General features: G+C 40.0%; 1 long non-coding RNA gene across 2 annotated transcripts; it reads left to right on the forward strand.

Annotated features, from left to right (window-relative positions):
* The first annotated feature begins 799 nt into the window (after positions 1–799).
* Positions 800–16,974, forward strand: LOC142602922 (uncharacterized). 2 transcript variants are annotated; one of them, XR_012836777.1, is made up of 6 exons: positions 800–1,541; positions 3,305–3,356; positions 4,941–5,087; positions 5,511–5,730; positions 5,902–6,061; positions 14,406–16,974. It is a non-coding gene; the product is annotated as an uncharacterized LOC142602922 (long non-coding RNA). The 2 variants fall into 2 exon arrangements; XR_012836776.1 differs by lacking the exon at positions 14,406–16,974 and having other exon boundaries at positions 5,902–9,533.
* Positions 16,975–24,800: the final 7,826 nt, after the last annotated feature.

Genomic DNA, 24,800 nt, shown 5'->3' on the forward strand with positions numbered 1-24,800 from the left:
GTGCAGTTTAGATGGGCAGAGTTCAGCAAAGTGGTCCTTCCATGTAGGGTGCTTTCCTTCCCAGTTCCCCTCCCTGATCCTTTGAGCTTCTCCCAACCCTTTAAGAGGTCTTTCCTCTTCCAAATCAGCCCATGCTAGAAGTTGATATAGAGTGGGAGGAATTGCAGAATAAAGGAAGCTTTGTGGTCCCGGGACTGGCCAATTCATTGGCAAAATTCCTATGCCCTCCTACTCACTCCTCCCGCCGCTGCCCGTGGTGTGTTTACCACCTGCTTGGGTATGCCCTCTGACTGCAAGAAGGTAACCATTGCGCATTACACTCCTTCAGATCTGCATTCAACTAGTGATGTGAGACTGTCTTGTAGGAATGCCATTCAATGAAGAATTATTAGTCTAATCTTCTATTTCCAGCCCTCCCGTTGACTTCATTACACCGAGAGGGAAACCAGTTACTCTGACTTCCATGCTCCTCAGCTTTCCTGCCTGTATAACGGAGCTAGTGGTGCTTATCAGGAAAACATGAGTGACTTCGAGTTTTCGTTGTATTTGGAGAAAGCTTTGGTTTCTTGGATTTGAGGTCCCATTGGAAACGTCAAGTAGTATTAATGTAAAGAGACTATGGTGGTTTTTTGCTTCCTGTTAATGTGTTATTCACTTCTTGGCTTCAGGAATAATGTGCACATCCTCATATGTGTCTGTGCCAACGCTCAATATTGCGTGTGCCAAGATACGTTATAGTGTCTGTATTTACTATGTACAGCCTACATACCGCCTTTGTGAGTAAGTATGGCAGCAATGTAGCAGGGGAAGGGGGGGAGTATCTGTGTGTCTGTATATAAGATCATATATTTGTACAAAGTGTGTGTCTGTGGGCTTCAGAGACTGAGGGGAGTCTGTGGTTCAGACAGTCTGCCTGTTTTTTTCTTTTTTTCTCTGAAGGCAGCAAAATATGTTGATATGGATTTTTTTACAGGAGCTTTTTGTGTTTTGAGTTAATACATTTCCGTCACATCAGATCTTGCCAAACATCATTTACTTACTAGTACTGTGAAAGCAGGTTACCCAAAGGCAGCACCATTCCCTGTTGTTTTCTGTTCTCCCAAACTGCTCAGAGACATGCCGTAATAAGACTCCTGCTTAAAAACAACAGAATATCAGCATAAGTAGAAAAGTTGAGCAAAAATTCCTGTGCTTATGCTGCATATGTGCTTAAGCATTTAGCTGAACTAGTGCCTAGGTTGTGAGTTTATACGGCAGAAATACTGCCACTGATGTGCTCTGTGTAAATGTGACCCAGTAACTTCATTTGTGAATTGTGTCCAGTGTGATATTTCTATTCAATACTCCCACTGGTAAAATGAGGCTTTAATCACGGTGCATGTGAAAGAAAGAGAGAAGCTTCATACAGACTAGTCTACAATGAAGTACAGAATTTTCATTCATGAGAATAATGTCTGTGATTCTTTCCTCCCAGAAATGAAATGCCTGCAGTAAGAAAGTACAATACAAAGGAAGTGAACTCTTCCTGACTGCGGGAGGTTGTAAGTAATGACCTCTTCTCTGCCCCCGCCCCCCCTTTTTTTTTTGTTACCAACTAGCAAGATTTCTCAGTGGAAATAAGCTATTTAGTTTATGTATAGATCGTTCATCAGAGGGATTGAAATACACTCTTCACAAGCATGCTGCACATACCCAGCCATTAATAACAAAATTTTTAGTGGTGAATAAAACAAAGGTTATTACACGTTGCCAGTAGGGAAATTGATTTATCTTGCTTTGCTTGGTTGTCTGCATTAAGAAATGTCACACATATTCAAAGTGTTTTGCATAGCTAGTGTCTTGTGTTTTGCCATACCAATATCTCTGCCAGACTATATTTTGGCATTTTTTCTTGATCTCATGTCAGCAAGGAAACAGCTATTTTCAATGAAGTATGTTTAGCCGATCAATATATATACTTTTTTTATATATATATGCATACATATAAATATATATATATATTGTTATGCATGTGTTTACATATTTTGATGAATTAGACGGAACAACTTATTTGCTTCTCCAAAAAGGACCACGCTGAAACTTTGTAAACAATCTTCAAGGACAAATTATTGACACATGGGAAGACTTGCTTCTTCTGGGAGTAGGACTTCAGAGAACTTGCACTACTGGATCTTATCCTTTCCCATTGAAATCAGTGGCTTTAAGATAATTAAAACTAGATTTATGGACTTACAAGACAGCTCACAGACTGGTGGAGACAAAGCACAGCCCCTACTAGTGGAATTCATTTTGCCTAGGTCCACAATGCTGGTTGGCACCCTCTCAGATAAGTTTAACTCAATTGGTTGAAAAAAATATGCAGTCCATGATATAGCCACAGAGGCAGGATATAAGGCATGTTATGCTAATAGACACTTTTAAAACCACCTTTCAGAGATCTGTGAACATATCCAATGAGCATCGTTAGGCTAATAGTGATAATTCCACTCTAAGTATTTATAAATTTTCAAACGATATCTTGAAAGACAAAAAGTACTTAAGTTACATCCTGAAAATGAAATTTAAAACACTAAATTTGTTATTGTCCAGATTTGGCTTGAGGATTTTGTGTTTGTTTGTTGGTGGTTTTTTTCCTAAACTTATTGAGATCAATGATACCTACAGGCAAAATTTGGAAATTCCTTACTGTGGCTGATTTTGAGTTCATTGAGCAGAAAATGTCTGATCAGAATATACACGGAAAATTTTTTTGTGTGCCTTTTTTTGTTTTCAGTGCTAACATAAATAAACTGTTTAACTGATTTTGTATAAACTTTCCAAAAAAAATCTCAAGCATGGAAAATTTCAGCCCAAAATGGAGTTTATTTGAGAAAATTACAAGCAACAGAAAAAGAGGGTTAGAATGGAAATCTGAACTCCTCATTAACTAGAGTTAAGCGCCAACTTAAATGCCAGGGGTTTTTTCTGTTAATATTTGGTTTAAAGTTACATACAGGTTTGGAAGAGCTTAGCTCTTTTTAACCCCTTTTTTATTGCTGTCAGTGACTTAGTTTTGTTTCAAAGCGATGGCATGGGTTCAGGACTCAATAGCTATCTTCACCACAGCAGGAGACATACTTTTTAACTTTTTCTCTCAGATCATCGCTTGAGACCGTGTTCACACAGCCTTAAATTCCACCTAAATCCCTCTCCCTAGTATTTACTATTGGCTGGCTCTAAATATTTAGTGGCACAAGCCAATGGGGATCATTAGGCTAAGGCGGGCCTTAAGCTGTCAGATTATGGCTTCTGGTTTCCATTACAGATCTGTGGCAGTGCAAGGAGAAGACAGGAGGTCTACCTTACACAGCGAAAAGGTATGCATAAAACGGAGTAAGATACAGTGCTGCTGAAACAATGGCGTACTGTGTTTTTAATCCTTCGCTGGGGCAGAAACCTGCACAGTTTCATCGCTGAAAAGGATGGCAAGTAATGTTTTGAGCACATGTCATACTTTTCATCTGGAAATCTCAGCGCCTTTAGGAAAGTGAGGAGATGGATGATATTTGACTGCTTTTACTCTTGTTCTAACTAAATATGGAGATTGCTGTGGTCTAATGGGTAGGACCTGCATCTAACTCCTTAGCAAGCAGCTAACTCCGTTCCTGGCTCTGCTGCAAATTCCCTATGTAACCTCTGGCAAACCTTCTCTTCCACTGCTCCTTCCTTTGGAAAATTTCTCTGAATTCAGGGGGGCATTTTGTTGGGGCAATGCAGGATGAGGAGTCACTTTACCAGATTTGGAGTCCCTTTGGCTTCTTGAAGGTTAGCCAGTTCAGTTCTGAGACGAACAATGAATGTCTCCGTTGCAGTTCTTAAGAGAATTGTCTCTTTTTCCAGTGATGTAAATTTTGTTTACATTGTATGCTTTCTACTTTTAAAAACCTCTCTGGTCTGTCTTTGTTCCCAATTTTTTAGTCCAAAAGATCTTTATTAGATACACAGAAGAAGGGATCCAAGTATGTATTAAAAACAATTATAAGAATGCTTAATTTAAAAAATGACTATTGCAAATATTCAGAAAACATTCAAGTGGTCAGTGAGATTGCACTGAGTGTGGGAGTGTGCGCTTCTCTTATTTTTAAGTTATGAAAATTATTAACTTCTCTATAGCTGTGAGGAAGCAACTGACAACTCAGGTGCCTGGAAGAGCAGGGCTACAACTCTGGTACTGCAGCTCCCAAAGAGAGGTCCCTGACACTTTAAAGAAGACAATTAGAAGAAGACTTCTGTCAAGCACTGGCAGTCTGCAGAAACACGCATGCAAACTAAGTGGCAAGGTGCCTGCACGCTGAGGCCATAATCAGGCAGCCTAAATCCCAGGAGTGCCTGTGCCTAGATTTTCCTATCGGCTGTTTTTCAACCTCTCCATCCTCAGCTTGCCTCGGTCCTCTGAACCATGCTTCAGGGGCCTTCAGAGGTGCTTGGCTTTCTCAATGGAGTAAGTGTAGGGACTTAAGTGGGTTATAGACCATCTGAATGTGGTACTCAGGACCTAGTCGTGTTCTCACTAAATGGTATTAAATCCTTCATTATCGTCACTGAAAGCTGACATGGACTCTGATCTCTCCATAGCCACAGTTATTAGTTAAAATTTACAAAACCATAAGCTATTGATTGACATTTCTGATAAATTTGGATTCTTTAGACAAACAACCCCACCACTGGTTAAACATACTTCTACATTTCTGAAAATTTCAACCATTTTTTCACTAGCATACCTCTCTTCAAGGAGATCTAATTACGCAGAAAGCTTCAAAGAGTTCTAACAAGCTGCATATAGCTGTTTCCATTTTTTGGTAATGTGGGCAAAAATACAATCTAATCTAATGAGCAAAACATTTATTTTGATCCAGGATTCGTCCTGCTGCTTAATGCTCTTTCCTTCTGCTTTTTTCTAGAGTACATGGGTTTTCACATTGGCAGGATGTGCGTGGACATAAGCTGAATATAAATTTAATCTAAAATTCAGTAGCAAACACCGTTATTGAACAACAATGCCTGCACAAAGACAAAATTACGTCGGCCCGGTAGGACGTTATGATAAGGTGATTGCTGACTTTATTGTGTAGACTACAGCCTGCTTTCCAATAGAGTCCAGCATTTTTTGAAGTAACAATACTTCTGATCTGAACACTTAGTTTGTATAGAATCTACAACTCCTAATACAGCCGCTCTTGTGAAGCACATGCGAAAAAGCCGTGATTAAAATTCATTTTCAATGTATTTTTTTCAAATAATAGCTTGAGCATGATCAGTGCTGTCACAGCATGTCATGATGGTTAATGTAACCTGTATTAGGAAAAGAAGTGGCAATTCAGTGCTGCGAGACTTGTGCTGATTATGGTGGAGCTGGAATAAAAATAAAGATAAAAGCTCAGTCTAAACATTTGTGCTTAGACACTTATATAGACAACAGCTGCTCCCTTCCTGATGTCAATACAAACCTTATATTCCTTTTTTCCCTGCAGGAAGCCCTCAAGCTAATGTTTGTTAGCAGGGAGCTGTTTGCAACTGGGAGAAATGCTGTGTGCGTGGCTACTCTGAGAGATGCTCACAAATTCCAGCTAGCACAGTATCATTCTGTGACTGGCACTATGTAACATCTACATTTGAGATATTTCCATGCTCTGGCCAGAAAAATCCCAACTGAATTCAGCTTTTGATATTCATGAAGGGCCCCTCACAAAGGTACTCCATCCACTTCAAGTTCCACCTGGACACACAGCTTCTTTGGTGCTGATTTATGCAACCTGGTTATGTTTACTCCATGGCGAATATTTCATTCCCATGATGAAAATAGCTCAGAGTGGCAGAGAACTGCTTTTCTTTCTCACAATTTCTTCCTTTTTTGCTCTCCAGAAGATGCTGATGTTATCTGTAAGATTGGAGCTTCATCCCCCCCATCAGTTAGTTACCAGTCCTGCTGCTACTTCAACCTCGTGCAGATGGTGAGCTCTTGTGTCACAGTGACTGAAAGGCAGAAAGGAAAGAGGTGACCTTGCAGGAGCTCAAGAATAAGGTGGGATCTGGCAATGAAACTATGGATGGTTTCAAGTTTGTAAGCTGGGGCTGGGCTCTGTGCTGTAGGTCAAGGAGCAAGGAATGGCTCAATGTCTTGTCTTTCTCTCCCTGTCACTCATAGCCCTCTACTGCAAAGCTACGCTGCTCTGAGAGGCCGAGTTGAACCTACTGCTTTTGCAAATACTGTTGTCCTCCCGCACAAATACTCTTGAGTTTTGCCTTGGGAGGGTGGGAAGCTGTGGTGAAAGTGCTTCGACCTTCACAAGCTTTTAACAACACAGTTTTTGCTCATTCCTTCATTGCCCTCAATCTTTCCCAGATGAGTAGATATGCCCCAAGACACAATTAGAGATGGTCTGCAGAGAAGGAACACAGTCAAACAGAAAGCAAACTACCAAGAATTTAAAAAAGAATATTCACAAGAAGTAACTCAGCTTTGAGGCTTATTTAATGATGTCTTCCATTTCTCAAAGGGGACTAGCTTTTAGATGATTAAAAATCTAGTAATTTAAAAATCCTGGTAGGTATCTGCCTGCTTATTCAGGTACTTAATTACATTTAAAAAGCTGGTCATCAGAGCATTCTTCCCATATGGATTTTGGGGCAATTTTTCCTGTGTTAGAACTGTCACCAGCCATTTTTTTCTGTCACCTGTAAGAGAAGGATATGTACACTGTTCATAATTCCCAGATAATCTTTCAGAAAGCGTAAGTAAAGATGAAGAAAAATAATGATATATAGTTAAAACATGGCTACAATATTGCTGTTAATGTGGGTGACCAAACGCCTGAAACCAAAATGTAAGATGCCTGTTTCTCCTAGTGAGCTTGTGAAGCTGATACTCCATCAGTGTAGGAATGAAGCCAAGTAATATGACAAGTGAAATGTTGTGGTTCTGGGAATTTCTAGCAGGCTTATGGCTCACGTGTATTTCATGTGAAAGCATGTCATGTGCCTGTCCTGGCTGATCTTGTATACAGCTGTTGAACAAAAGTATGTGGAAGAAAGCTTGCATGCAAATGTTTCTTCTATGTGTGCCAAAGAGAGGTGTTTTCTTTTCAGTCCAGGAGATGTTAATTATTGGAGCTGGGCAAGGAAGTACTTTCAGCAAAGGACTTCTGCTGTGAGGAACGGCAGGTTTTCCCACTTCTTAGAAAAATTAATTTTTGGTATGTCTTTTGGTTCTACAGTTTATAGGGCAATTTGTAGTGTATATTATTACTAACTAGAAAAGAGCTGCTATGAGAAAGCTAGATGCCAACAAAGAAAACAGCATCCTTTTCTAAGAGAAAGAGAGGCTAAAAGTTTTGTAGGCTGTATTGGAGTTTTTCTCCCATGTATCAGTTTGGTAGGGTAGTAAGAGGTACTAACAGGACTATCACCAGAAGAAAACCAATTCAGTCCTTAACTGATGTACACTCTTTTTAATTGTTGCAATGCACTTTCATTACCTGAAATTGAGCATGCCAGTCATGATAATTGATATTGTACTCTCTACCTGTAAACTTATTCTTTTCTCCATCATCATCATTTCTCAGAAGTGAGTCACTGAAAACTGCAAAGACACATTCAGACACTGCAGTTTATTGCTTGCTTTGCTTGTAAGGAATCTCTGATCCTTGATGTGATATAGATTATATATAGAATTACAAATGTAGTATTCAAGAGACTGCCAGAGTTTCTGTGTGTGTGCAGCTTCAGACCATCAGTGTGGCCTGAACCTTTGAACTCTTAACAGTGAAAGCATGAATCCTGTCAGATGGAAATAAAGACCTAGACTTGTAATGAGGTAGTTTATATAGTTTGAGCTTTTTTGCTGATCATGCAATAATGGTCAAAAAAAGATGGGAATAAGGCACTCTCAAAATGGGGATCACGCTTTTTCTTTGACCTTCTGCAAAAGTCAGCAAGTACATGGAGAATGGAACTACTGCTGGTTCATGACCAGTTGATTTTAGGGAGAGCAGGTGATGTTTTGAAACCCCTTCAAAAACATCTGTTCTTACACTGGCTTCAAATGGTGACAAAAGTGTTTAGAAGCTGTTTTTATGGGAATTTTGAGGAGGGAAGTCAGAAATAATGCATAGGGAAGAATTTACCAGTGGATTCGATAGTTTGGTGACCTTCCTTAAATAATAAATAATCCATCCTAATAATTTTGAGCTGTTATCCTAGTTAAAAACCAAAAGAATTCTTCCTTGATCAGCTGAACATTGAGAAGCCTTGGTTTCTTACGTTAAATTCTTCCATGACTTCTCACCTGCAAGGTTTTCCTGTTTTTTGAAGTCAAGAGATAAACATCATTCAAGAGTGGCTCAGCTGTGCTCATCAGGGAGACGGATTAAGACAGTGTTTCTCTCAGCCAAGAAATATGACAGTCTGTTTTTATATGGAGTCAATTTTAAGAAGTCTTACTTAAGAAAACAGAAAGAAGAACTGAAGAGAAGTTTAGTCCGTGACATTTCCTTACTTCTCCCCCTAATTTTGTACTACATAAATACTCCCTGAAATAATTTCTTGGTGTGACCTTGAATGGGTTCTCAACCTTTGATGAATTGCTTTCAGGGTTTGTTTCTGAGGAGTTTGCACAATTAAAGAAAAAAGATATTCCTAGGGGATTCCCTAGGAAGAACTGTCTGTCTTGTTACGGGATACGTTTCTTGTACTGTCACAAGATGAAATGAGGGGCTCCCCTGACAAATATAAAAGTTATGTGACAGCCCATCTATTTTTAGATGATTTAAATCAGTGAAGAAGGAAAAACATTTGTTTCCAAGACTGTAATTTTCCAGATGACACCATTTTATTGCACGGTGCCATACCATGAGAAAGAGCATTCTTGTGGCTTTTGAACTGGAAATCCTGTAGGAATGCTATTTCTGGCATTTATTTGCTGTGAAGCCAGGCACACATGGAGAGCAGACAGACTGACCAGATACAGTTTGTGGTATTAAGGCATTCAGAAAAGTCCCTGCTGCACAGCCCTTTTCCAGTATGCAAAATGTTGAGTGAAGTTGAAAAATTATCAATGAAGATCAAGTCTGAAAGCCATCATCTGATCAGACAGCCAGACTTTCACGCTATTAATGTATTCTTTCCTCTTGCAAAAAACCCCTATTTCGAAAATTCAGCTTTTGTGTTTTCATACATCGATGCTTATAAAATAATTCTTGGTAATGAACAAGATTTTGATACAGAGTGCGAGTGAAGGTTGAATGCACACTTTAATGAAAAACCAAATGCGGTCACTCAGTTTAACTGGGAAGATTATTTTTATTTACCTGAGTACCACATGTGAGCATGTGAAAAAAATGTTGATTGAAGAATGAACTCAAGAGTAGACAGCTTAGGCCCATTCTTTGGTAACCTTCCGAAGTGGGCCATCATAGTGAATTCAGTATGGCTACCCATGCAAGAAGAGCTTTTGCATGGGTAAGTACTTATGGGAGGTATCCCTCTGTAGCTTAAGTATGTGTATCTTCAGATACTTTCTGTATTCAGTTAATAGAGTAGTCTGGACTTTTCAGAAAAAAAAAAAAAATTTTTTTCTTGAATATAGTTGCGTCTCTCCACAGCTCACTCTCATAGGAACAGCTCTAAAATGATAGTCTGCCTGAACGGAGCAAAACCCCTAATAAATATGGTGCATTCCTCTTTAAAAAGTATATTTATTTAGTAAGTTTAGAAACCACTCTGAGGTTAGGTTACAGCTATTGGGATTAGAGGGCGTCTCGTGGGCAGTTCAGACATCAAGCTATAGGTCCGTGGAGTGAAGCTAAGCTGTTTCTAGCCTGATGTCTGAATTATGAATTAGGTTCATTCTAATTCCAATGGGGTAAACCTCAGAGCAGTTTATATACTTATGGCTAAGTGCTCCTAAAATACAGGCTATTTATTTAAAACATACATGTAAAATATAATCTCTAAAAAAGATGTCCGGCCTAGCAATGCTGGAGCAGAGCAACCCAGCCAAATAAAATCTGAATTCCAACTTTGGAGCCCTACGGAAGGGGATGGCACAGCTGGCTTTATGCCACATGCTGATACTCCCAGCTAGTCCAGATCTCTGCTTGGCTCAGGGTGAACTGGAACAGCCACAAGACTAAATTAATTTGCCTCAGCCCAAGGCACTTGCCTCTTCCTCAGCCATGCCTGTCATGCCAAGGCTGGGAGAGTCTTGGGTCATGATGCCCTCCCTTGGCCACTCAGGAGCATTCCTTAGGCCAAGAATACTCTGCAGGGTTGGCTCCTCTTGCTTTCTGTCTCTGAAGTTGTGCAAAGAAGCCCGAATCTACTTTTTAGTCTAGTTGGATATTTGGGGAGTAGAATGGAGCTGGAGGGTTGGACAGAAAGCACAGGATTTATTAATAGCATCAGCAACTACTTCCATCTGGAGCCACCCTGGTCTCTGAGCTCATTCTGGCAGCAGTGCCAGCTGGTGAACCTCTCACCTTAATCATATGTCTTTGACCCCTGCTGCTAGCAGTCAGGTAGCTGTGCCAAGCTGCAGTCTACAGCTGGCTTTTTCACAGGAGGCTTCTGACTGGCTGCCTTGTGGGGAAGAGCAGTCAGTGAGGGTTTCTGCAGGAGGCTAAGCCTTGCTCTATTCATTTTGCTCAGGCTACCAGAGAATCTAAAGGAGAGACAGCATCTGATGTTATTTTCCTAGGATGGGAGTGGAACAGAAACTACCCGTCATTTTAGGACAGCTGAGCTGGCTCCATCACTGTACAAAAAAAATGAGTCAGTTTATACTCTGGTTCTCTCTTCCCTCCTCAGCATCCTCCTTTAATTTCCATTCCAGGAAATAAATGGGACAGAATACCTCTCAAGTAATTACTTCTGCCCCAGCATTGAGTGAGGTGTAGAGAAATCTTCTGGAAACTACCTTTCCCAGGTTTGGTCAGAAGGTGAAGATCTCTTGCAGAGGCAGAAGCAGCAGATGTGTAGTGGACACAAAGGGCAGATTTCTTTGGGCACTGAAGAATTGACATAGGGCTGAAGGAGCGCGTAATTAATTCATGTAGGGATCCTGGGGTCAAAGATTACTTTATACAAATTTGCAAGAGTTGGCAAAACTAAATGTCACAAACGAGCTAGTGGGAGTTAAAAACTGAACATGGACAAAACCCGCTGTTGTTGTTTTCTGTTTTCAGAGAAACTAAATCTCGCCATTTTGCGTGGCAGCAGGGTGCTTACTCATAGTTCTTGGATGCCTGAGGCTGACCATGCAGCACTAAATATGCATGAGTGTAATGATAATATTGGAATAATCCCTCTCCCTCAGCTGCCTAAAGCCACTCAGAGATGCTTGGGAGACAATACTTCATCTGGCATAACTGAATTTTGGACTGGGCTCCACTCAGTCCAGGAACAAGAAGTGGAGTGCTTTCGGTGGACTGTTGGGATATCAGCAAACTTACCACATCATTGATAAACATGAAAGGAACTCTAATGAAGGATTTTGGAGAGTGAGATAAAAGCAATGAAAGATCTGAAAGTGGATCTCCATCTCGGCCTGCTGCTGTCCTTTGGTCCACGATTCTAACCATCATCATCCTCTGGGCTTTGTCAAAAGTGTCTACAGTATCAACAACCTGTCCCTGGGCTGTAGCATTCAACTAGGTGGGTAGTAACTGCAAGGTCATACTAAGCCCTTTATTCAGATGCACTCCTAGTGCAGGAGAAATATCACATCTAGAATTGCTTGATTTTTTGCGTGCTCTCTACCAAGAGTATTTAGGCAATAAGATTTGGTCGTATGAATGTGTCTTTTTGTTACACTTTGTTTTGATAGACTACTCATGTGTCCTCAGAGCTATCTGAATTAGCATCTGGGTTACTTCAGAGGAGATAGAGCAGGTCCTTGAGGTATGATGGCACTACAGAACAGACACGATGGCTTGGTAAGGGCTCAGATGTTGTGCCTGCAATATGTTAGAACCAGCTGCCTGCCTGGAATATTATTTTCTTTGCTGATGACCAATATATATGGTCGAAGGAAAAATTCTCCAGGAAAGTGTCATTGGAGAATATGCATCAGTCAGTAAAAGCTGAATTACAGAAAAAAAAAAATCCTGTTGTAACAGATTAAGTACCTATTAAGTGACAACAGCACTTTATTTTCCTCGAGCAAAAGTAATGGATATACTTAGACATAATCCTAGCATCAAGTGTTTTAAATCTGATGGCACTTCTTATTGAGAGTGACCAAAATGGAAAAGTGTTTCTAATGGAAACAATGTCATAAAGTTGACAGTATTTCTACAAGGTAGGTTGACACCTAAATTAGCTAAGAAGGCTTGAAACAAGATGGAAAAAGAATTAAAATTAAAAGGAAAGAAAAAAATTCGCTATGAGTCAGTGTTTTTATTATTTGATGAGTGTTTTGCAGTCTGTGTTTTCACAGCCTATTAAGATACAAAGGGTAGAGGATTAGGTCTTGTTTGTTTTATTCCACCTTCCCGGTCTGTTGACTGGCTAATCAAGAAAGCTCCAGACCCAGGAGGTGATTTCTCTTGTGATTTCTCTTTGCCTCCATGTTTTACTTGTAAATGTACTTTGTTAAACTTGCAACTCATCCTATACCCTTGAAACAAACAAGGAAAATGCAATGGATTCAAGCTTCCATGCCTCTTGGCCTCTTGGTGTTGATATTGTAAGCATTGCTTATCTGTACAGGATAGAGGATATGCCAATACACTTATTTATTCCATGCAGGTGACCAAAACCACATCTGTATGCTGATATATGGAATGCTGATACGACCGGACTTGCTCTTATATATCCTTAATTTCATTTGTAAGGAGATAATTTTTTCCTAATCAAATATTTGCAGGTTGTTAAAATCACCCAACAGGCTAATGAACCCTACAGTGTGTTTCTGTGTGATTCCCAGTATATTTTCTCAACCTGAGCAAAACCAAAGTTGTGCAACTCCAGGAGCACCTGAGGGAAAAAAATGCATGCTTCAAAGAGGCACTTCCTTTTGTGGTGCCTTCTTGCTCCTGGCAGAGAAAGTATTGGTTTTGTACCAACCCACACTATCAGCAGACTATTTTGCAACCCTCCATGCAGAATACAGCATGCTGTAAAGAAAGCTGCTTATGTGCAAACTGAATTTTTGGTTCATCATAAGTCAGTTAGGCTATGTTATATTTCAAGTCTATGGGTTTAATAAAACGAGAGACTTCAAGGTTGGAGATCATTCTGGAAAGCTCAGGATAAGCTCCTGAAATCTAATTTTCCTTCTGTACTCATATAAGAGTTTCTTTGCCTGTATTATATGGTGCAAGGAGTAGGATTTGATTGTCTGTCTTCAAGGAAGGGGGAGGAAGTCATATGGATGAACTAGAGAAGGACATTCATCACACACAAAAAAAACCCTCAACCCAAAAAAAGGCATAACCATGAGCATATTCATTGGAATGAAGTTCTTTCAGGTTCTGTCATGACATTCAGACTTTCAGTCTCCTCTATTCAAAAACTTAACATGACAGGTAGACCAAGATGGTATAGTTTTGGGGTGATGAAGCTAAAATTGAAACCACCTCTATAAGAAATAACGGAAAACCTCTCTGATATCTCTGTCAGCATGTCTAATGTTTTGAGACAGTCCGGAAGACGTTTCATAAAGCAAGCTTCCATGGCTCATTGCTTTAGGTTGATTACTCATATTTTCCCTTTGTAGTAATATTTTTCTAAATGCATTTCATTCAACACAGTGTTTCTCTGGCAACAAATGGCAGCTCATTGTTGAATAACTAGCATTGCTTTGATGATTTTATTACTTCAGTGCCCATTTGCATAGCAGAATCCTCTACAGGACTAACACAGCCAGTTCCTTGTGTCAAAATTTTCAGAAGGTTGAACTTTAAAAGTGCACAGCTTTCAACAGCAGAAAGATGAGTGCTTCATCCCATGAAAGTGCTTGAGGTTCAAGGAAGGTTCTTTACTTCTATAGTGGCGAGGCCAAGAAAAACTAAAAAACCTTGTAAAATATTTTCACACACATGTGCAAAGATACCTTGGGACAGCTAAGAGCTGTCTACTTAGGGCACTTGTATGGGTTGGCAAAGAATGACTTAGCAGAGGTTTAAATCCAATTTTTTATATCCCAGCTGACAGCCCCAATCAGTAGGTTATCGTCTACACTGAAGTTATTTGATCAGTCTCTTGTGTGTTTCTCTCCTGTCTCATATCAATGTGGTCCTTGGTTTTCCTCCTTCCCAGGCAGTCTAATCTCTGACACATTGTAAGAGGATTTCCATGTTAATTTTTTTGCACAGATAAAAAAGAAGGTCTACCGAGCTTTAAAATGGAGTAATGTTAATCTGTTTCAGGCTCCTCCCAAGTCCTGACTATAGAATGACTGGCTAGGCCTAACACTCCACTGGAGTTATTTGTTCTGCTTTATTGAGACTCAGATACTTACAGTTGATTTTGGATGATTGCTGATTGTGAGTCTATTGGAAGATCTGTAGCTTAGTCTTTCTGTCATCTCAGAGCAATCCCACTTACAAGTAAGTATTATAGTTAAGTATTTTTAAATAAAGTATTATTTAAAATAAATACTGTTTAAAATAAATATTATAAATAAGTAATTTTTCAATGAAACAAGGTTTTGACCTATATTCCAAGTGAGTGTCAAATTACTGAAACTAAACTTTGCAGAAAATTCTGTTCAAAATTTAGAAGTGATTTTGTGATACAAGGTTATTCTAATTTAATATCTTCCCATTAAGCATTCTGCTTTTATGGAACTGGTATCCTTGATGTTAAAATGTGTGGTAAAAAGCATGCTAATGGATGTTTGTGTTTTTCTGCAGAGTGATGTGAGTGATCCTGACCTGAACAAGGAAGGAGCAGGAGTTCTTATCCAGCTGATTCTAAGTTTTTAAACCACCATTGCAATGCTCCTTCTTAGCCAAATAGGTCCAGCTATACTGATTATTGTGGGACCTGATTTGCCTCTGAAAGAAAAATACATTTATGATAGTATCCTAACTTGTTTTTGATAGAAAGCATAAACTTCTCAATTTCAGGTGTTAATTGAAGTGAGGATTCTTTGAATCTATCCCTATGCTCCCACTAAACTAAGTTATAAAACTTCTCTGGGAACCAGGGTAGGCCACTTCAGAAAACCCGGCCTCACATTCCTTGTCATTTCTCACATCCATCTAAGATGGTTGGAACCTCAACCCTTACCTCCTTAGTTTAAGAATATCCTTGTCATTAGGAGCTCTTGGTTACCTGGCAAGCTCTCGTTCTACCAGGATGAGATCTGACTGGGTTGTAACCAACTGGACACTTCCATTTATCTCTTCATGATGGATCAACATGGTAAAATGAAGACTACGTGTTTAAAGGCAGTAAACTCTAAAGTGGCATCTAATCAACCTGTGGAATTTTTTGCTGTGGGACTTGAAGGCAAACAGTTTGAGAGTCAGGGTAGGATTAAGCACTTGAATAGGAATAATACCTGCAGTTAACTTGTGAGGTTAAAGTATTATGAGGTTTATCAGTTCTTTTGCTTCTGGGCGTAAACTGCCATCTCAGCTTGTGAAAGAACTCGTTTTCTGTTCTCGCTGATTGCTCGGAGCCGTTTGTGGGATGTTTTCACAGGGTGTTGGGCACCCGAGTAGGTTGGTGCTGGAGGGGAGGACAGCAAACCAGCACGGTCAATAGCTCTACTGTGGAGCAGGGGCTGTGGGGCTGGAATTGATCCCCCCGCTTCTGAGGGATTCCACAGCCCATGTGGGAGGCAAGCAGCGCAGCCAGTGGGCTGCCTTATATTAAATCTTGCTTGCAGAAAGGCTGGGAAGTGATTTATCATCCAGTCACTGCATGGCCACTTTTCCATACAAAACAGAAGTCCTCCATTATGTATGTGCGTCTTCTGACACATGAATATATTAAAAGGAATTAAATCCTCCTATCTTTTGGTCTGAGATCACACTTATCTGCACATTCTCTTTCTGTCTTTTTGGTAAAGAAAAGCTAGAAGAAAGTGGCTTGAACATTCCTGCCTTTTAAAAACCTTTTCCATAATGTCTCTTCACAGACAGAGATTATACATATGCATGTTATGGCTAGAAGTAAATGCACAGGCATTAACTACAGCAGCAGGTGTTTGGGGGATTGTTTACCTCTAGAATATTTGCACAACACCATTTAAACAATTAGCTGTTTGCCCTCAAGGCCTGGGGTTTATAACATGGAACACTTTACAGCAAGGGTGGTTCTCACTGGAAATGGCACCAGTTAGATGAGGGTTTTTGTTCTCAGGCTCGAAGATTAAGATTAAAACTTTAAATGCCTGGTTGTACCGCAGTGGAACTTGGCATGTGGACTGCAAAACTATGTTCAGGCTGCAGGAGAGCAGAGAGACAGTTCTTTTGGTAAAGATGTTACATTAGAAAACAAGGTTAAGAGTGGCGCTCTTCAGGCAGAGATACAGTGTCTTCAGATAGGCTTGCAGGAGCATCTGATGGTCTTATCTCACAGATTTTTTAAAAAAAGGAGAACATTCTGACTCCTTTGAATGATTAATGTAACCACAAGTGTTACTAAGAGGTCTAGTTGAACTCAAACAAAAGCAAGTGATGCTTTTCCTCCACTTGGTGTCAAGGAGCCAGTCAAGGTGTTAGATGTGCTGATCTCAAAAACCAGGATAAAGGGTTGGGGAACCCAATTTAAATGCTTCTTGTATTTCCAGACTGCTGAAAATTTCTGTACTCCATTCACAGCTTTATTCTTAAAGAGGACAAGGTGTTGGAGATGCCATGAAATAATACACTGTATCTCCCTATTGATCTGGGTATGTAGGGATGCTAGGTTTTATCTTGTGCACTACTGGATCCTTGGGTGGAGGTATCTGGACAAGTGCTATCCATCTGCATGACAACTACTGCCTGGAAATTTAATATATGGATCTACTGACCTTTCTAGTCCCTTGAGAGACCATCCCTTTAAGACTCTGTGTGCTGAGGTGAGTTGAGCAATGGGACAAAGCACTACTAAAGGACAGTAATTCCTTGGTTTTACAAGCTCTGTTGCCAAGTTAGGTTGGTCAGGGCCTTGAGTGCACCAAAAGCCCCTAGTTGCCCTGACCAGTGTCACCCAGGCCCTCCATCCATGCAGCCCCTGCCCATTGATCCATGAGCTCCATTAAGCTCAGTCCCAGGCCCCCAGAGTGCCTGAGTGATGTTGCAGATGTGCCTGTTTCTTGCTGTCCTGAGTTGCTGACTGGATTTCCAGGATGGACACGGGGCCTGTGTTGTAGCCCTGTTTCTGATCCCGTCTCTGGTCTGAGCTACGTCGTTGGTAGTCTTGTCTCTGGTTCTGTCTCTTCTTATCTTGACTAGATGACTTGACTTTCTGGATGGACTCCAGAGCATACAGATAGTAGTCTTGTCTCCAGCTCTGTCTCCAGAGACTGTTATGTTATGCAGTAAACGTGGAATAATCCAAAGTGTATTTGGCATTGTGCTGTAGCTGTGAGGATATTAACTGGCATAGTCAAAGTCAGAGAGGAAGGGAGAGAGAATTGCAGCTGTGGTGATGTGCTGGTTAATGTACTGTAGACTAATTTACTCATTGTGAACCACTCAATAGCATCTAGCTTCATTGTGCCTATTCCTCTAGTTCAGACATGTAGCTAAACAATGTCCTGATTCTAGTTCTGTGCCAGAAGGGCAGCTTATAAACCCTTCTCAGACAACGTACAACCTCCTTCTTCCTTCCCGTGAAACCTCCTGGGGCTTAGCATGTGCGGGGGTGGTGGAAAAAGGGAGGGAGAAGAGGAGGAAGGGTGAGAGGAGCAAATATCCATTGCCAGCCGTTCCCGATGGAGAAAAAGGCTGTGATAGTAAATGATGCGTTTTATGGCAGAGAGGAAATGCCTTCATCCCATGAGCTGTGGCTGCTTACGAGCGCCCTGGCCAGGGTTCTGGCTACCTGAGGAGGAGGGGGTAGCTCCCCGGCTGTATTTGGCCAGATGAGAAATCTGCAAGTTGGGAGGTGTTATCCCTGGTGGATGTAAAATACTTACAGGTGCTTCCTGCCGCCTGGCTCCAGCTCCAGCTCTTATGTCAGGAGTCAGGAGAGCTGTGAGCAGATGATGTAGTTGTGTCTGGAAGTTCTCAGGTGGCAGATCACCCCTTAGAGACTGTCACAGCAAGTGTGGATCAGACCAGTGAACTGAGTCGGGGCCTGTGGAAGACTGGGAACTACAACAGGCTGTACTTTTCTTACCTGGAAAAAAAGGACACAGGCAAGGAATGGTTGCAGGTTTTTGTTTGCGGAATTTCTTGCTGTTGTCCTTTCACGTTATCTGAAATGCACTTTGAGTTTTGTCTTGAAATGAAACTTTTTGACACTCATTTGGAGACATGCCCAAGGGATGGTCTAAAAGCTCTACAGGAAAGATCTGTCATGATAGCTCTTATGAAGTCTGAAAAGAGGCTTATATCAGGTCTAGCAAAGTTTGTAAGCAGAACTCTAACCCCTTTGCAAGGAAGAACATTTTCTCTAAGCCATCAGGGCTTTTTTTTCTCAGTTTTCTTCTTCATTCTATTTATAGGCTGCTTTAGTTTAATTTTTCTTGGCCATCAGACAAGTAAGCAAGTCTTTTCTCTGCTGATCTTAAGGTGGAGTTTGTTTATACGTATACAAGATCTGTAATTACATAGCAGTGTGATTCCCCACAGAACACCCCCTAGCCTCCACTTCTCAAATTCATATAAGATTTCTTTTCTGCAAGGCCAAACACACTTTCAGAGTTTCTAGACAAAGCTATTTTGTGTATATATGATTTTCCCTCCTGTCTAAACCCTTCCCTCACAAAAAAGAAAAAAGGGGGGGCGGGGGGGGAGAAGACAGGACAGCTGGGAAATATTAGACTAAAGGGCAGATCACATTTCAAAACATTGTGATCTAAAAATAACAATTCTGATTTCCCCTTTCCTCTCTTTCTCTCCCCCTTCCCCTTCTTCTCAATGAAATTCATATTCTCTAAAGAAAATTTGCATCCTGGGAATATATGTGACATGTAACACTTTAGTGAGATTGATCTTATTTGCAATATACAGTCATGATTTTAAAAATTGGGAACTGGGATAAAAGCAAGCCTGAGACTGTTGTGACTTGTGTGACTTGATGTAATACTGTACGTACATGCATACACATGCACGTGTGGAGTAATATGTCTTAAATTCGTGTCCATTTCAGTTTATGTCAGGAATCAGATATTTTTATGGATTTCACATTAATTATTAAATATTTTGGCTTTGTGGACTTCTATCTCTCAAAGGACAGTTTCTGCTGAAATTTGTGGGTCTACCCTTCTTGTATGTAGATCGGAGGGTTTGGGTTGCTGGTTTGGTTTTTGTTTGGGGTTTGGGGTGGGGTTTTTTTGGTGTTTTTTTGTGTTTGTTTTTTTTTTTTTTAAAACTTTCATTGGTGTTTTCAAAAGCAAAGAAGAATTTTGCACCTTTTTGAGTGCCACTCTGCTGCAGGTAAAGAATGTAACAGCTTGTGAGAGTGCAGCTAGAGCCAATAATAATTTGACTGACATGTCTTGGCACTGAAATGCCTATTAAAACTCACTCTGTCCTTTCAAGATGGAGATTTTAATGCTGGGCATTTGTTTGAGCTGAAAATTCACTCTCTTTATTGATCCAAAGAGCCTACATCCATGCTTATTTCAGGTTTTAGGCTGAAGAAAGATTCTCAGAAGGATCTAACATTTCTATTGATGATAGAATAAATCCTTCAGTGTCATGAAGTTTCCAAGCCATGGAAGTTTCCAAGCCCAGTACGTACTGCAAACATGTTTCCATATGTAACACACCGTACTTTTCCATGCAGGTTCCCAAAGATTCCTTGGAAAACTGCAGAGGACAGTCAACTATGATAACCTGGTAATAGTTTTAGGAAAAAATATATTTATTTTTGAGAATTTATAGGTACTATAACAATTCTCTGTAGGGGTTAACTCTGGATTCTAGGGATGGCAAAGTTCATCATGGGAACAAATGTCTTCAGATATTTGATGGGCATGATTTCAATGGCAAATAAGCCAGCTCTATTCAGAAAAGTTTGACAATATATATATATATATACACTCTTGTTTCACAGACAGGCAACTTCTTTGATTTTATGTAAGATATGCACGCTTTTAAAGCCAGTTGCAAAGTAAAATCACTGATATTCTTTCCATGGATTTGAGAGAGTTCCAGTAGGTGGGAGGTTAGCTCTCCTACCTACACTGCCAGTAACCAGAAGAGGTTTTTTAAAGAGCTGTTTATTACATGGTATGGTAGAATAAAATTTTTCAATACAACCGCCTGTCTCCTGCAGCTTGTAGTACTAACACAGGTTTGTGGTGCCTGCTGGAATCTGCCTAGATTTTAAGGCAGAATTTTAAAAAAGCTATCTGTTTCCCTCTTTAACACACAGTGCAATAAAGGCTTGTATTAGCATTTAGAAAATTCTACATGTGTGAGAGACCATGACATTTGTTTGACACAGACTCCTGTGTTGACTTTCTGCAGAATTAAAGATACTTTGTCACAGAAGGTACTGTACATGTGTAGGCAAATGTCTATATGTAGGCACAGATATAAAGAGATTGATATACCAAGTACTCTTACTGCTTTCATTATCTGCTCTGTGGCTATAGCTTTTTACCTGTAATTGAACATCATCATCATCTTAACAGTGAATCATACAGTTCCTACAAGTGCTTTCCAATCCAATATCAAGAAGGATCAATAAATCCATTTCATCCCGGTATCTGTACCACCACTGTGATTTTTTTTTCAGAATCCAAAGACATGTAGAAATTTGGGGTGAGATCATGCCATCCTGGATCATTCTCTACTACAAAACTTTTGAAACAGATATGAAATGGCACTATGGTGAACAGTCAGATCTTTGTAGATCTCCAGAAAAACAGTACATCCCTCACAACTGTGCAACAGCTTTGATTCCTCTCTTTGCTGAGAAGTCAAATGGAATTATTTAGGAGAGTCCAGTTTTAGCATCCAGTTTTAGGAACTGAGCCAAGCTGGCAAAGTTAGCTGCCTCCCTGGACTTCTCGTATGGACAAGGATGAGAGGATTCTCCTGAGGCTGATACAAGGGAGTTAGAACTACCTCCAGCAGCACCTGTAGAAGGACCCCAGGGAACTGGGTGCCTGGGATCAGGTAGTGCAATGGCTGCTACTAATACCAAAATCCCGTGTACATGAGGACTTCTCATCAGTCCTCAGTGGAGCCTACTGAAGGCTTTGCTTCTCACAATGGGAGATACTGTTGGGTTGGCTGTAACTCTGAATCATAAATGGTCAGACATGAAAGACAGCACAGATAAACCTATTTGAATAGGGAACCTGGATTTTCTGCAGCCCCCCAATTTGTCAAAACCCACGTTTATGGAGCAGAGAAGAGCAATTGTTCTCCCACGGCAGCCCACGGGAGCAGCAGTAGCCAAATACGAGATACCTCACTGCTCTGCAATTTGCAGTGCTGTAGAATATCTGCATAAAGAACAGTGAAATGATCTTTGTGATTTCCAAGAATTTGATTACTCTTTCACGTCGTTTTAGTTCTAGTTGCACTCTGGCATTTCTGCATGTGTATGCCACAAGCAAGAATCATTTTTTCCTAAAGCAATAATAATAACTTTTGAAATTCATTGTGCCTAAACAAGCCTCCCTTGAGGAAAATATTGTCTTACTTTTCCTTTCCACCACACAATTTAGAAAAGATTTACAAACAAGTATGTATACTGTATACTGTACAGATTTATTTGGATTAGAAATCTTGCTTGTTAGGCGTGTAGTTTTTAAAATACTTCTTTGAATGAGCAAAAAGTGCATTTGCATAAGGAAAGGAGGAAAATGTAATATAATGAACGTTGGGCTGAATTAGGAAATAAACATTTCAAGATGCCACAGATAACACAAAGCTTGTGATTTCTTTCAAAGAAGCCAGGCCATATTCCTCCTAAAACAACCTGAGCTTCAGGGCTGTTTTGTCTGTGGGGTCTCAGATGTTCCAGCTCAGTCACCCCACACTGTGGCTGTAACTGTCCTACAGATACTCCTTTGACAGTTTCACAGGGTAGGTGAGAGTATATAATGACATAAGTTTTCAGTAAAGGTGCTAGAAACCTATTAGCATAATGTTGTCCCACCGCATTTCCACGGCATGACCATTTTTTTCCATTGGTTGTCTTGGGAGCCATCTCTGAACTTTGATCAGTGTGAACAAGGGCAAAACTTGGGCTTCATCCTGTGTGAAACTCCAGTTACCTCTCCTTTAACTTTACAACGAAGAGATTAGAAGTTTTGTGAGTCTGCAGCCAGCAGCGCTGTGAGAACTACGTCTCCCTTGCTTCAAGCATGAAAGGGTGAGCTCATCCAGGTGTACCTGGCTGCAGTATCAAAGGCCATTTCTGAACTGGTCACACTAGGCTCCATTTACAGTCAGGATCAAGTCAGGATAATTAGTGGTGTCTAGAGCATAACCTATCATCATCTCAACCAAAGCTAGACAACTAAAATGACATTGGCTCTAGCAAGGTTTAGAATAGAGAAGAGAAGAGAAGAGAAGGGAAGAGAAGAGAAGAAAAGAAAAGAAAAAAGAAAAGAAAAGAGAAGAAAAGAGAAGAAAAGAAAAGAAAAGAAAAGAAAAGAGAAGAAAAGAAAAGAAAAGAAAAGAAAAGAAAAGAAAAGAAAAGAAAAGAAAAGAAAAGAAAAGAAAAGAAAAGAAAAGAAAAGAAAAGAAAAGAAAAGAAAAGAAAAGAAAAGAAAAGAAAAGAAAATAAAATAAAACAAAAATAAAAGAAAAGAAAAGAAAAGAAAAGAAAAGAAAAGAAAAGAGAAGAAAAGAAAAGAAAAGAAAAGAAAAGAAAAGAAAAGAAAAGAAAAGAGAAAAGAAAAGAAAAGAAAAGAAAAGAAAAGAAAAGAAAAGAAAAGAAAAGAAAAGGAAAGGAAAAGGAAAGAGAAAAAAGAAAAAAGAAAATTACATTTCATTTGGAAGGCACCTACAATGATCATTTATTCCAATTGAATGGGTCTCTAAAAGTGCCACTTTCCCTTCACTATCTATCAAGGGAACTCAGAGTGACTCATTTGGCTATAGAATGAAATGTACTGTGTAAAGACTGAAAGTGGGGAGAGATGAGCCCCACCTAAATTCTACTGCCATTGATAGGCACAGTGAACGTGAATTGCAAAATTCAGCTTCTATGTCTCTCCCTAATATAGAACATATACTAGCAAAAATAGAGCTGATAGCATTTATTGTGACAGCTGATGCTGATGATTTGACTTCCATTAAATAGATGACTCATCTACAATTTGTTTTTAGATTGTCTAGATAATGTGTACTTAAAGTCCTTTGAGGATTTTAATTCTGCATTTCATCTGTGACAAGGAAAAGAGTAGGTATGTTGAGCATATGAAGAGGCAAAAAGGAAACCTGAAAGTTTCCCAGGGTCTGTGACACAAAGAGTCAGATGGCCTAAGAAACCAGGTGACACAGATATATAAACTCTTCTCCGGTGTCAGGGATCTGTTGTCTAAAGCAGCAGTGGGAATATGCAGGTACTGCTGCTGAGATAGAAGCAGCCACAGGGTGATTCTGTTGGGATGACTCTACCTTCCTGAGAAGAGAGAGGGAAAGAACATGTGTGCTTTCTGATAGGAACAGGTGGTGGAGGAAGACTTCCTCAACACACCCCAATTTTAGGATCAGAAATCCATAATGGAACTAGCCAAATGACAGCCAGCATGCAAACTTTTACCTTTGCTTAAACACCTGTTGGTTATTCAGACATGAACTATGTCCTGGGTGCTGAGTTCTCCTCATTATTATTTCTGTGGTTTCAAAAATTTCAGCTTTCCTGCAGCAGTGTGTGCTAGAGGCTGGAGCACATCTCTCCACTGTCTCTCCAGAGACGTACCTCTCTTTAGGAAAAAAAAAAAAAAAAGAAAAAAAAAAAAAGAAGAAGAAAAACACTGAACCTTCTTTCTTCCACACTAAAAGACCTTTGTCCCAAACCACACATGTAGATTTTAAACAGAAAATAATATGAAAGCACAGTGCTTCCTTTATAGCAGACCTTATGTGCCTTATGCAGCTTTCTGAGTTCCTGTGTCCATGGATTTATGATGTGCTCTACACTTTCCACATTCTCAGTGTTGTTTTCCCACATTTGAAGGAGAAATGATCAAGAGATTTGTGCTGGAGTGAAATTTATTCTGTCTTAAGCTGTGTAAAGGTTCCAAATTCACCACAGCATGGAAAATAGAAATGCTGTAAGCATCTTGGGCCCTTCCCAGGCATGCAGACACCGTGCCTTCTGTAGAAATGAACATTACATTCTTGTAATTACTGTTCTTGTCAGAACTGCTTTTGCCTCTAATAGATCAGGTAAATATGAACTGAGCATATGTTATAATGCCCAGGGGGTCGTTTCTGCCTGGGAAAATAGCCCCCAACCCAATGAAAAGTTGCACTCCTCTGCAGAAGGGGGAGGCTGAGTGGCCTTTCTGGTCATTTAGAGTTAATTGCAGGGGTGGACCATCAGTGTTCCAAGGGGATCCTTTGCTTTGGGGTAGGAGAGCTGTAATTTAATATTTAAAAAAAACCAAAAACAAAAACAAAAAAAACCCCAAACAAACAAACAAACAAAGAGACCCAAAACCATTTTAGGGCTGTGGTAAA

Source organism: Balearica regulorum, chromosome 1 (genome assembly GCF_011004875.1).
Source record: "Balearica regulorum gibbericeps isolate bBalReg1 chromosome 1, bBalReg1.pri, whole genome shotgun sequence".
Lineage (NCBI taxonomy): Eukaryota > Metazoa > Chordata > Aves > Gruiformes > Gruidae > Balearica > Balearica regulorum.